The sequence below is a fragment of the Macrosteles quadrilineatus genome, unplaced genomic scaffold, assembly GCF_028750875.1.
Source record: "Macrosteles quadrilineatus isolate MER2022 unplaced genomic scaffold, UCM_ALF_1.0 Scaffold_2__2_contigs__length_208266976, whole genome shotgun sequence".
Taxonomy (NCBI): domain Eukaryota; kingdom Metazoa; phylum Arthropoda; class Insecta; order Hemiptera; family Cicadellidae; genus Macrosteles; species Macrosteles quadrilineatus.
The window spans coordinates 54,409,635-54,423,106 of record NW_026542595.1 but is presented as its reverse complement, the minus strand read 5'-3'; the positions used below and the strand labels follow the sequence as shown (position 1 = coordinate 54,423,106).

General features: G+C 39.4%; 1 protein-coding gene across 1 annotated transcript in view; it reads right to left on the bottom strand.

The window, feature by feature from the left end:
* The window catches only part of LOC128985664 (ras association domain-containing protein 10-like), a 53,105-nt gene extending 47,283 nt beyond the window's left edge, over window positions 1-5,822 (bottom strand). Inside the window, exon 1 of the mRNA XM_054405425.1 lies at window positions 5,644-5,822. The gene's annotated coding sequence lies outside the window, so the exon portion shown is untranslated. The remainder of the gene's footprint in view (window positions 1-5,643) is intronic.
* Window positions 5,823-13,472: the final 7,650 nt, after the last annotated feature.

Here is a 13,472-nt window from a genome sequence, read left to right as displayed (position 1 = left end):
GGACAGAGAGAGTTGTTGGGAACTAGGTTCTGGGTCTAGGACATGCACTGAAGACACTGCGTCGTTGCTGTGCGATATCTGCTGTTGACGAAGACATTTAATAAATTCCATTCTAAATGTATTTTAAATTAAATATATCCAGTGCTTGTACTTGTAATTAACGTAACATTTATGGTTGCAGGAAAGTTTCTTACTCGCAAGTTACTCCGCAACAGCTACTGGTCATTTATTAGTAATTCATTTTGTCATTATAAACTAGATCGTTATTTGTCAATCAATTGAATAGAGATTTTGATATATCTACTGTATCAGAATATAATCAAACGGTTTTAGGATTTAAAATTTTACGAGTAGCACGAAAACATATTTTCCTAAGAACAAAATCGCATAAAAATTAGACTACTCACGAATATACATTCAAACATATGAATTCAAAAATAAGTCAGGATAGTTAACAATACCAATGATAGCATTATCACGAACTTTTTGTTCAATAGTTATTCCACCACAGAGGTATCTATCTTTTTGTTAATTCTATAGTGCTAGTTAGAACTATAATCCGTTAAAGTCTAATTCAGACGATTCTTGGCGTTTTTCATATCAAAGCTTAAATGGTTATATTATAAATGAATTCATTTGACTTATATATATTGGTTAATCTCCTTTGGCAGTTATAGCAATGCTGTATGCAGTATATCGGTTGTCCCAACTCTACCCAGTACGAGAAGTGTCATGTTTATGTATGACGTTACCCAACCCGCCCCCGGCAACATTCATCACATAACTCTCTCTAAACACTCTTATTGACACACTTACAGATTTATCGAGCTGGTGTACGTAAAGATAAGAAAATCCATTACTGCTAAGTGATATTGTAATTAGGGCCACCCATTCGTCTACTGGAACTGGAGATATATCGTCAATGTATTTGATGGATCAACATCAAGAGTGGTGCCAGAACTAGCCTGCTTCTATGAGCGTGTTAATGTGACGCAGGATGATGTTAAGTTTTCCTGACTTTCATGAAAGCGTAAGTTTGTTGTGGGCATGCAAATTGTGGACTATTTATACTTAAATAACTTTTTTACGAGTATCATTATACTTGTTATTCGGTATGAGATTTTGCAAACAAACGGTTTGACTTCCTCTTAGCTTGCATCCCTTGTGTAGTTTTATTGAAACAAGTTCACAAGGACTTACAATAATCATTGGGCTGTAAATTAATGATGATGCTAGTAATTAAAGATCGATTTTAGATAGTTTAGTAACACCATCCACCAGGGTTTGGACCGACTCCTTCTAAAAACTCAAAAACATCAAACATACCAATTAATTACTTAGATAAACACACACACCCACACGCACAAGCACACACACACACACACCACCTACAAGTAAAATACTAAGATAAAATGGTAGTGCAAACAGTGTATGAAGTGTGTTATTTACACAAGGGGGAGAGGAATAGCAGGTTATCGAACCGGAGACATGTGGTCTGCCATTGTTGAAGCAACATATTTCCGGAAGGCGCGAATTATCCCGCCGAGAAGTGGAACTAAAGGGAACGGGACCTTGATGTGATGGCGTCCACGGCACGGCACAGTACAGCGAGGCACGGAGTCGTATAGTACGGCACACCACAGAGGGGCATTTGTTTGGGATGTAACTAGTTATTATTTTTATAATGAGCCATCGTTCTAAATTACTTGGATTTTGATCTTTTAATCAGTTTGAATAAATGTAGCGACAAATTTATTCACTACTAGACTAACAAACCCACTAGGTGTAGCCTCAAGTACTCGCATAAATGAATGTAGCTATCCCAGCAAAATATCATGCGCTGCGCAGTTCCAACAGTGGTGGAGCTGAGAAGCCTTGTCGGGCCTTCCGGGTGGAAACAAACGGGAACAGCTGTTCGGAGGAAGACCAGACAAGTCCGGCGGTGAGCGGTGGGGCGCGCTTGGGGCCAATGACGTCAGACGCGTGCCGAGCTTATCAGTTATCGTAATAACACGGTGCCTCTGTCAGCGCGAGCGACGCTCTTATCACGGCGGCTATTCGTCCACGTCAGTTGTCTAGTAGCGTCTTGTGCGGCTACAGCTGCGGCGTGCGGCGTGGAGTGTCGGCCATTATATTCTACCAGGAACCCTTTGATTTCGGTAACCATCGGGTGAAGAACTGAGCAAAGCTATAAATTATCGGGTACCAGGCTTCGATCTGATTTCTCTTTGAGGTGGTCCATAGTCTCATCCTGTTGCGTTACCTCGAGCTAGATGATCAACTTTCCTGGATTCCCCGAAATTAAATGAAAACGTTATCTAAGATAATTACTACGAAGTTGTAAAGAAGATTGTTAGGCGAGATAGTCGAAAACAGTATAATCTCTGTCGTAGAAGTGGCACTTGCCTATGTAAATTTGTTAAAATAATAATATTTTTCAGCTGTTGGAGAGACATTTTAAAGAGTAACAACATATGCTTACTTGTCAGATGCACAACCACAAGAGCCTGGCCGAGTCCCAAGGTGGACCGGTGCTGTGGCTGGCCAAACATTGTCTGAGCTCTGAGCTCTGTATGACAATCCACAACCAAGGCCATCTGTATCGTGTAACTTGATATCCCCTTGTTTACGTTATTTTGGAGTTGGGAGTGATCATGTATCAAGCACGATTTACCACTTAATATCCCTAGAACGTTTACACAATAGCTTTGGAAATGCAATAAAATATATTGATTTGAATAAATAACATGGAGGTTTACCAAGAAAAATTTAATAGCAAACAAGCTCTAAACGGAGCTCAGGTGGTGACCGGTTGAATGCAGTAGGTTTATAGCGACCTCTGATGTGAAGCTAAAGTCATGTTCTGTTAGGCGAATTGCCGATAAAATAAAATAGCAGTAAATCAATATTCTTGGCTGAAGAACCGTGTTGTAAAATGTGCTTCGAGTAGTAAAATAATCCTGCTGACCTTCGGTTCACTATAAAGTAGTGAAGTCCCACCCCACAAGTCTCGAGATCGGAGTGAGGTTTAATATGCACAGAATATTTTGGATGGTCATCTTCATTAGGCTTCATTTGTATTCTCATAGCAATTATAATTACATTTAAAAAATAAATCTTTCTATGTGGGATGGATTCAAGTTGATTTAACTTCTAAACTGATACAAAGTGATTGAAAAAAATGACGCAAAGTAGTAAATTGCTCGTATGATAATCAAAACTGAAACTTATAAGGGACAACACATTGGTCATTAAAAGTATTGACGTGTTATCAACCTAAAAGGTTTGTCTGAAATCAAATCACTGCCATACTAATATCATTAGTCAGCTGGTGTTGGCGTCGTGTCGTCTGCTGTGGACTGCAGATGATGGTCAGGATGGTCGACGAGTTGGGTTGGCAGTGGCCGCAGGGAAGGGTGCAGTGATTGTTGTAATGGCGTAGTTAACATATCAGAGATTGTCAGAGCGGCGGAGTTATGGTGGCAGCGGAAGTTACGATCTCCGCGTGTTCTGTCCGTCACACCACCACCAACGTACACCGACACACCAACACAACAACACACCACTGACATACTGACAACCGATCATCAACCGACCCCAGCCAGCTCAATGTAACGGTCTTACGAGAAAACATGGGAATCTGCACATGTCAGAAGCACAGTGGCACACGTGCCAACGTCCGTCACATGCAGGGTGACAAACTTTATTATTGATAAATGAACTGCGAATCTGATCGGTTATAGTGCTCACCAAGAAAGTCGCCGGTCCCGTCCGTTTTGAGAAAAGTTACTCACTTTTTCGTCAATAGAAATTGGACGCAGCTGTCATTGACCATCGAGATTTTACAAATCAGTCAGCTCGAGATATGTTTTGTGCCATTATAAACATATAAAGTGCTGTTAACGATTAATGTAAACACGTAGTGGAAGTTACTTATCAACTAGATCAGAATTCAACTCTTGAGACATTTAGAAAAACAATCTGGTTTTGATCGACCATCTCCGGGATGAGCTGAAACAGCGCGTGACGACGACGCCCGGATATTCGCCGATCAACGGTTTCCAACTCTTCTAATTAAAGTAATCTAGGGAAGCGGCGGGCGGTGCAAGCAGGTGCTTAGCTCAAGGTCACACGCAACTCTGCCACTATATCCTCTAAACATTGCCTGTTAGTACTTGATGTCTTAATACATCCAATAGGTACTACCAGTGTCTACTATTGGTGCTAAACATGTCGTTGATAAAGCATAAACCAGGCAATATGGCTGCTTGTTGTGCATGTCAACATTGACAACGGCTAACATTAAGTTAAATTTTACTAAGTTCCCCACATACATTTCGGCCACAGGCGCTTAGATAAATATTAACATACGCAACAACTATGGCATGTTTAGTCCCATATATGAAAGGGAACAGGGAAGTGATGGTTAAATGCATTTTGAACGAATGAAAGACCATTCAAATCAAGTATGATACCAAGAACTAGCTTTAGCTTTTTTATTTATTATTAAGTCAAACTTCCTTATCACACTCAGAACCATATGGTTTCATCAACAAGGCTGTCTAGCTCTGATTTTCTACGAAATCCCAACATGCCGTACTAACCATCATGCCAGTTTTATTGTACTTAATTTTTCTGTGGGTATTTGTATGGCTGGTTCTTCAATTAGTGCGCGTGTTTCTTTAATTTGTATTTAAATTATGTTCATAGTATAGGCCTATATTAAAAACAGAAAATATAGTGTTATCAAAATCCTACTCTACTCATATGATAAAGCGTAGTATATTGTAGGATTGTATGAATGTTTGTAGCATAGATATTCAACTCAATTGGTACATAATCTTACTATAACTCGTTTTTATTAGCTCACTTTCGTGTCTGTTCGTTAAAAATTTTGCAATCGATTTTTTTAACTAACTTCTTGATTAGCTAGAGACTTGAAACTTGAAACATAGCTCACAAATGGATGACAATGCAATATTAAATCATTTTATTTTCATATTTATCTTGGGCTACGCCCCATGGGCTTCCAAAGTTTCAACGTTTACATTTTGGAAGAATGTAAATATAATATATTAGTTGAAGTCAGCTTTAAATGCTTTAATTTGACAGTTTATTCAACTGGCAGAGGTTTAAGAGGTACTGGTCAATGAGTGTATTTATTGTACATGTTCTGCTCCCGAGAGATTCTAAATATAAACAAACATTTTCAAGTAAAGATAAAACATCTGATTACAGATTAAAAGTTTTTGGTTATGCACTTACAGTCCGTATAATATAGATTTAATATATTTACATATCAAAGACTAAAAAGTAGAAAATAATTTTCTAAATATGTGGAGAAATTTATAAATTTGTAAGAATTAAAACGAAAAACGTGGAGCGCATGCAATAGATAATAATTAAGAAGGGGTAGCTGACGATAGCAAACAAACAAGTTCACACAGTACATCCTGTTTGTATGATTTACATCTCAAGATTTTGCACGTTGGCATTTCATTTTTAGATAATATTTTTTTCACGCATCTATTAAATAATAAGGGAAATAGTAAAATAATTTGGCGGGTAAAGATAAAACACAGGCCAATACGAACGCACTCATATATCATGACAGCTATGCTAAAATATCACCATATCACCTACCTTGAAAAGTTATGATAAATCCAAAACTGTTACTGATGTTGGCTGCAGGTTTACATGCACATGACACACTACGTCCACATATCCGAGCACATTGTCAGTGACGACTTGGGCGATTCCCCGCGTTCAAGTCTCCGCACACACGTGTTGTTGTATCAGACAGCGCTACACAAGGTCTACTCGCCTCCGCTATACACACCACACTGACTCACTCACTCACAGAATCAGCTCTCTCCTCGCCTCCCCCCGCTCCTAGACTGCTGTGGCACTCATAAAAAAATAATGTGTAAATATATATTTTCTTTATCCGTGTGATCGATTAATGCAAATGCTTAATGTATAAGTGAAGATTGGTGTCATAGGAAAAGACTCATAGGAAAATATAAAAAAGGCTATTCATCAATTGATTTAGAAACCAGATAAAATTATTTGTCTTAAGGAGCACAATTTAAAAATGTGTTGGTATGAGGACGATGTTAACGTAAATGATTTTCCCGAATAATTCAATACGCGTACAAAAAAAAATCTACTCTCTCGTCGCCGTCCCTAGCCTCTTATCAAGTATAGTTTTAAAATAATGTCACCATATTTTACTATGTATATTCGATCGATTCAGTCAGGTAGGTAACTTAATAATGAAGAAAATACATACAAGTTATTCATTATTTCTCGTCATTAAAATTCCCTACTGGAGTCTATAGCATTTTTAAATGTAGCCTATTATGATGATGGTACAGTATTTGTAATCAATAAACGTATTTTCTTTAAGCCATATATTAGGTTTTATATTAGAATCATTTGATTTATATATATATATATTTAAATTTTTGTTCAAGTGAAACGTGAAAGTAATTCATTTTTAATTTGAACTAATTTAAATTTTCTTAGGTGAAATAATTTTGTTATTCAACCCTTAAAATTAAAATGTTTGTTAAATAAGCATTACTATCTTTTTACTCAAAATAATATGTTTTTGGCACGCTTATCAATATTAACAACGCTTCTAGGTAACAAAAATTGAATCCAAAGCATAGCTGTCAAATTAAAAAAGATGATTCTATAGTTTTCAGATTATACAATTGATTAGTTTGACAAAAACAAATAAATACCCCCGCCGCAGCAAACCTGCAGACAAGGCGAATTTCCATTTGCATGATTGGATTTACACTAAAATGTCTCCTTAAAAATATCACATTTATCCCTATTTAAATAGAATCAGTTTAACACATACTTAGGTTTGCTGCAACAGGGAGGTAAAAGTGTTTTTTATGTAAAATGTTAATAGTTAGTAATAAATAAAAACATTTTCCAAATTTGGGCAAAATATGTTAATAATCAAGGAAACTACAACAGTTTACTTATTCTCCATAAGAATAACATGGGAATTTTAAATTTACAATTTTTTGGAATTTTCTCCGTAACCATTAGGCGCATAATAACGCTTCAATATACTAAATTATTTGTTTTTTTAAGCTCTACAAAATAGTTTAGAAATAAATTGAAAAATTTCATGTTTTTTGGGTCAAAAATGGGAAAAACCCATTTTTACCCCATAAAACCCCCCATAAACCCCCGTTCCCATGGTCCGATCATGCTGGTTCGTGAACTCGTTCGAATAAACGTAGATTTACACGTTTGTACCAAATTTCATTAAAACCGGATCATTTTTGCTCGAGTTATCGTGCTAACGGACACACATATATATATATATATGAATTTTAACGGATGGCGTTTTTGGCCTCTAGGGACCCCAAAACGAAAAAAAAATCGGTCCCGGGTCCAGGTCTTACCATGAGTACTACGGTAATAGCTTATTCCCTATATGGGAAATTCGCTAAAAGACTCACCTAAAGCAACCAAAGATAGCTTTTCGCTGATTTATAGTTACTTATAGATTGTGTTACGTAATCGTAGCTTAAACCTCTTGCAATGTGTTCATAGGGGACGACGGAGGTTTTTAAGGGTACATGTTGCGTTATATTGAATGATTAATTTGATCACAATTTAATTTTATTCACAAATTTATTTAATGATTTCATACAAATAAACTTGCATATAAAGAAATATTGTGAAAAATCTCCATGTTTTATAAATATCTGATGGACGTTATAGCATTGACTATATAAAAACTAGTGTTTTTCATAGTCCCAATTCTGTTTCTCCATGGACCAAGTAAGTTTGAATTTTTGTGTCCGTGTCCGGTCAAAGTAGAAGTGGGTGAAGTGTTTGTCTTGACAAAACCGTTTTGTCAATAACCTTCTTGCTCTCCTCTTTGCTTGGCTGATCTTTGCAAAAACATAATTACTTGACTCCCGCGAACAATCCAGTGGTCACAATTCATTAACTCGACTTTTTCTTATTGTGTGTTAGCTCCTCTTTCTATTTCGGATCCCGTTTTAGTATGATCAAAAACAACAATACATTATTCAACAGTTTCAAACCTAATATTGAATTGAAAGTTGAACTAAGTTCGCCCAATACCATAGAGTAGGGTTGAAGTACAAGCGCGTTTGATCATATCAATGGATACGGACAAAAAAGTAGGGTTTAGCATGATAAAACACTACAGATGTACATTTATGAAGTGACTTTTGAAAATATCGATGGTTTATATCGTTTATTGTTTTTTAGCATATTTGGTTTTAATATATTTTAAGATTTGGTTTTAAGATATTTTAAATCTATTCAGATGCACTTCAAAATTTTTTCTAGAACTAACATTTTTATTTACCTAATGTGCCTTTCCATTTTGAGTTTGAACCAGATCCAATCTCCAATCTGGCTTTGACCATTAGCTAAATGCCAGATTAGCGTATCTCAGTGGCAGACTAAACCGAGTGTGATTGCCTTCTCAGATTCTCCTAGGAGGAATACATGTACGAGAGATATAATAGGTGGCATTGTAGAGGGATAGCTTTGCGGGCTACATGTCACTAACTGAGATTGAAGAGATAAGCCAGCGCTTGTCTCAAATGCAGATTGGAGTGATAGACTCGCGAGAAGTGGTTTCACCTGCTGCTACGTCCGGACCTGATAACACAAGTGATAGCATCAGGCCATTGTTAGCTGGGGATCTGCAGGGAAGAGCTTCAATTGTAATTTGTAATTGGTTGAGGGGGAGAGAGCGCCAAGACGCTGGGAAGATGCAGTAATGTCATCAGTTTTCATTTATAAGCTAGGTCAAGTTTAGGAAATGTAGCGAAACAAAATGCATGAGTTTTTTGTTGACTGTTCAGCGGAGCGGAGCGAAGCTCTTTGGGATCGACTTCAAAGCAAACTTTCTAACACATTAACTCAATAACGGCTGGACATATTTTTGCCAAACTTATCAAGGTTGTTTGGAACACCCTGTCAAATGTTTGGAAGGTTTAGACGAAACCAATTTAAATTTTTGATAAAGCCTATATATTTTAAAAGTAATTTATATCCTTTTAAAATTTTAACATTGGCCTTGTGGGTTGACATGCTGGTTACAAAATAATGACGTAAATGTAAACAAAATAAAGAATCATAGCATATGTTAAATCAAGCCACGACCTAAGCACAGTACAAAGGTAAAAACTACCTTTACAACTTTTGCCTGCATTTATTAAGTACTAGCAACCCGTCCTTCGTGCGGTGTTGGCATATAGGGATAAAAAGCTTATTGCAGTTATAGGCTACTCGAGCTTTGCGTTTTCAATGGGGGAGGACACAGTTTGATAAAATTTGCTTCTTTAAATGTACGGTATACATAGTACTACACATCTACCATAGCCATAATGTTGTACCACTTCAGCTAAACTCCCTAAACAATAGGAAAAATTTAGTTTAAAAAAAATTCGCAAAATATCAAAAAATATTCATCAAATAAAAAACATAAACAACTGTAAACAATCCTACTTTGACAGTTCTCATTGCGTATCACAGCTTTATGTTGCTGCTTAGTTGAAATTAGCTGTTATCATGAATCCAAAAAATATATAATAGTGCTGCACCCTGTTGGTAAATCTTATAACTTTTTAATGCTTTTGCATATCATAGAACCAACTTTTTAGTTAAAACAGCCAACAATAGTTATTTGTGCAACTAGAGAGAAAAGTGAGCAATTGACTCACTCGAGAGAAATCCTTACTCATGAGCCGTAGGCGAGTGAGGAATGGTTTCTCGAGTGAGGCAATTGTACTTTGAACTCAAGTTGTACATTATACTTTTCCTACAGTTACAATAAAACAAATAAATTGGTGAAGAAACATAACCTATTTTTACACAGAAGTGAACTTTTAATATAACATTTAACGTGAAGTGACAAATACAACAGTACCACAGCTGACCAGCTGATTTACAGCCAGTGCTGCCAACGTATTTCGCGCGCATACGACGTTGCCTGCATGTTTCGTGCTCACTATTTCGTGCCTTCACGTTGCAAATCTGGAGTGAGACAAAGTAATTAGAGTGAGACAATGTTAACATTGTCTCACTGGTGAGCGAATTGGCCACTTTGCTTTCTCAAATCAGTGAGAGAACATGTACATTGTTAGGTAACTGTAGGAAAAGTTCTTTAATTCCCTTTAAATATGAATACTCATAAGGTTAACATGGGGAACCACAGAGCCACTGGGGCGGAGCCCGAAAGGATTTTTGAGATAAGAATATGTCTATATGTTAATCGGGAATGTGAGCTATCATCGTGCCAAATTTCAGCCCAATCCGTCCAGTGGTTTATGCGTGATTAAACTTCAAACAAACAAACAAACAAACACACAAACTTTCACATTTATAATATTAGTAATGTTGCGGGCTTAGCAGGTTCTTTACAAATAAAACTTGGCGATTTTATAATAACTATTTATTTACACTAATTATTCTCTATTAACAAATATTTACAATTACCTAACACCTAACTAACCCTATCTAACCTAGCTAAAGCCTATTCTAATTTACAATGATTCTACTTACAGCTAACCTTTACAGGATTTATCACTACTTCTGTCACAACACTGTCACTACACTGTCACTAGTGTTACTACACTGTCTCTACACCGTCACTACACTGTCACTGCCACTAGCACTAGCAGTGGTCACTAACACCGACGGGCGCTTGCTGCGACGATTCTCGGAAGGCTCAACTCAACTCAACTGCCGTATGCCGGAAGACGGTCCCTTATATAAGTTTACCGTGGAACATTCTAGAGACTACTCGTAGGCTAGACAAAGGTGTTTACAGATCGCCGTGGAAGCTTCTGGAGATGTCAAACCCCCTATTGACGTAGTCCGTTGACATGGGTCTATTGTCTATCACTGGCGCGTTCGGAGAAACCATGTAAACAAACAACCCTTTTGAGACGGCGCCTGGCTATTGTTGCGCGGGGCTCCTGACTTGTAACACTACCCCCTCCTTAAGACTGTTCTGTCCCAGAACAGATTTCCCATGAATCTTGCGATCTTCTGGTCCACCGGAGGCTCCCCATGGGTTGTATACGCAGACCACAATTTCGATGCTAGTGTCCTCGAAAAGTTCCTGCACCATATTTCTTACAGTCTTCCATTCCAGTCCGTCGTAACCACATCCCAGCCTTGGAATAGCCAGCTTTTTGATTCCAATCCGCAGGAGCTTGTCTCGCAGGTCTTGCAGGCTTTTCTTCAAAGATTCGTAAGACGGCTTCTTGTTAGATGTTTCCTTTGTAACGAGGTAGAACAAATGCTGTCCATTGCGCTTCAGGTGAAGGGTTGTGCCAATGGCGGGGCTCTGACGCTCAAGATCTTCGGTCCCTCCAAACTTTTTCCTGAAGACTGTGGCTATACCTCGCGACGCTCTCAGGTCTTCTGCTACGCAGTGTGCCAAGGCATATTCCACTGGCAAGGTGAAGAGGTCCTTGTATAACAACCTCAGTCCCTCATTTCCATGTCTCTCAGACACGACGTCTCTTGGCTCGGTTGAGAGGTTCCGAACTTGTTGGCCGTGATCTCCTTTGTAGGGTGCAAGTCTGTTAAAATGAACTATTTTTGGTTTGCCATTTGGTTGTTTCTTAATCCTGTAGATGACGTCATTTAAACGAGAAATAACTTCATAGGGGCCTTCCCATGAGTTCTGGAGTTTGGGTGAATAACCACGACGCCTTCGGGGATTATGTAGCCACACGAGATCACCAGGTGTGAACCCTCCTTTCTCGGCCTTCACGTCGTACCTCTCCTTCATCCTGTCACTTGCTCCAGATATGTTGCGACGAACTTTCTCATGTATCTCGTCCATCCTCTTCCGCAGATCCGATACGTAGTCCTCGCCAACCACACATTCATCCGGCTTCAATCCATACTGCAGATCGCATGGAAGACGTAGCTCTCGCCCGAAAACTACGTTGGCTGGAGTCTGGCCGGTGGTTTCGTTGACAGAACTCCTATAAGCAAGTAGGAACAGGTGCAGGTATTGGTCCCAGTCCCGCTGATGTTCGGAGACAACCTTTGACAGACATCTTCCCATCGTCCTGTTCATGCGTTCTACCATGCCATCTGACTGTGGATGAAGAGGTGTTGTTCGAGTCTTCCGGATACCAAGAACTTCACACATTCTAGAGAATACCGCTGACTCAAAATTTCTTCCTTGGTCAGAATGAAGTTCGAGCGGGACGCCAAATCGGCTAACCAGTTCTTTGATTAATATATCTGCAACTGTTACCGCTTCCTGGTTAGGCAATGCATATGCCTCTACCCATTTGCTGAAGTAATCCATTGCAACCAAAATAAATCTATTTCCAGTATCGGACATGGGGAACGGTCCTGCAACGTCAATGGCAATGCGCTCGAACGGGGCACCTACGTTGTATTTCCTCATTGGGGCTTTTCGTTTGTTGACAGGGCCATTTGATGCTGCGCAGGTCACACATCTTCTGCACCAGTCTATGACGTCATCTTTCTGATTAGCCCAGTAGAAGCGCTCCCTTACTTTCACCAGTGTACGATGTACCCCTAGATGGCCTCCAGAAATTCCATCGTGCACTTCCCTTAGCACTTCAGGAACCCTCTTCCTTGGAATTATTATTTGGAGTTTTCGGTGCCCCCCTTCCTCCGATTCGACGACTCGCTTCAAAACTCCTTCTTCCATTAAAATAGAGTTCCACTGCGCCCAGTAGGTCTTGACGTTCTTAGACAATGGAGCAACATCCTGCCACGATGATCTTCCTTTATTGCCCATCTTCCACTGCATAATGTGCCTTAGGTCTGGGTCCCCCTTCTGGTTCTCCGAAAGCTCCTTCTTGTTCTCTTCGTCGTTAATGACGGTCACACGACGAACCGATGCACTATAGTCTTCCTTGTGCGCACAATTGCGGCTGTCTCCACACTGTTTTCTGAAGAGTGCATCCGCCTTCTTATGGCTCGGCCCAGTGCGATGATTTAACTCGAAGTCATACTCCTGCTTCGATCCTGGAGGGATTAAATGAGGTTTACTCCCGGGACGCCCCATCTCTCCACAGTTCCAACAGCGTGCCTGCCGGTGACGATTTTTTGAGTGCCTCCAGAACTTTCTCTACCAGGTCCTCGATGTCCAGTGGAGTTGTAGGTTCTGCGTCTGCCACACGGACTTGAACCTGACCTCTCACCGACTGCCGTACAGCCTCGAACTCCAGTGCCTGTGTCAGTGCGTCACTCAGTGTCTTTGGTCTGGCGAGCTTCACTGCCTGTTGAGTCTCAGGTTCACGTAGACCGTCTAGGAATTTATCCACCGCCAAACTCTCGTAGACATCATCCGTGACCGATGGATAGGCGTTTCTCACCAGGCGAGCAATGTCGGCTTCAAACTCCTGGAGTGACTCGCTGGGCTTCTGGATCCGGTTCCGCAGCTGTGATCGGTAGAG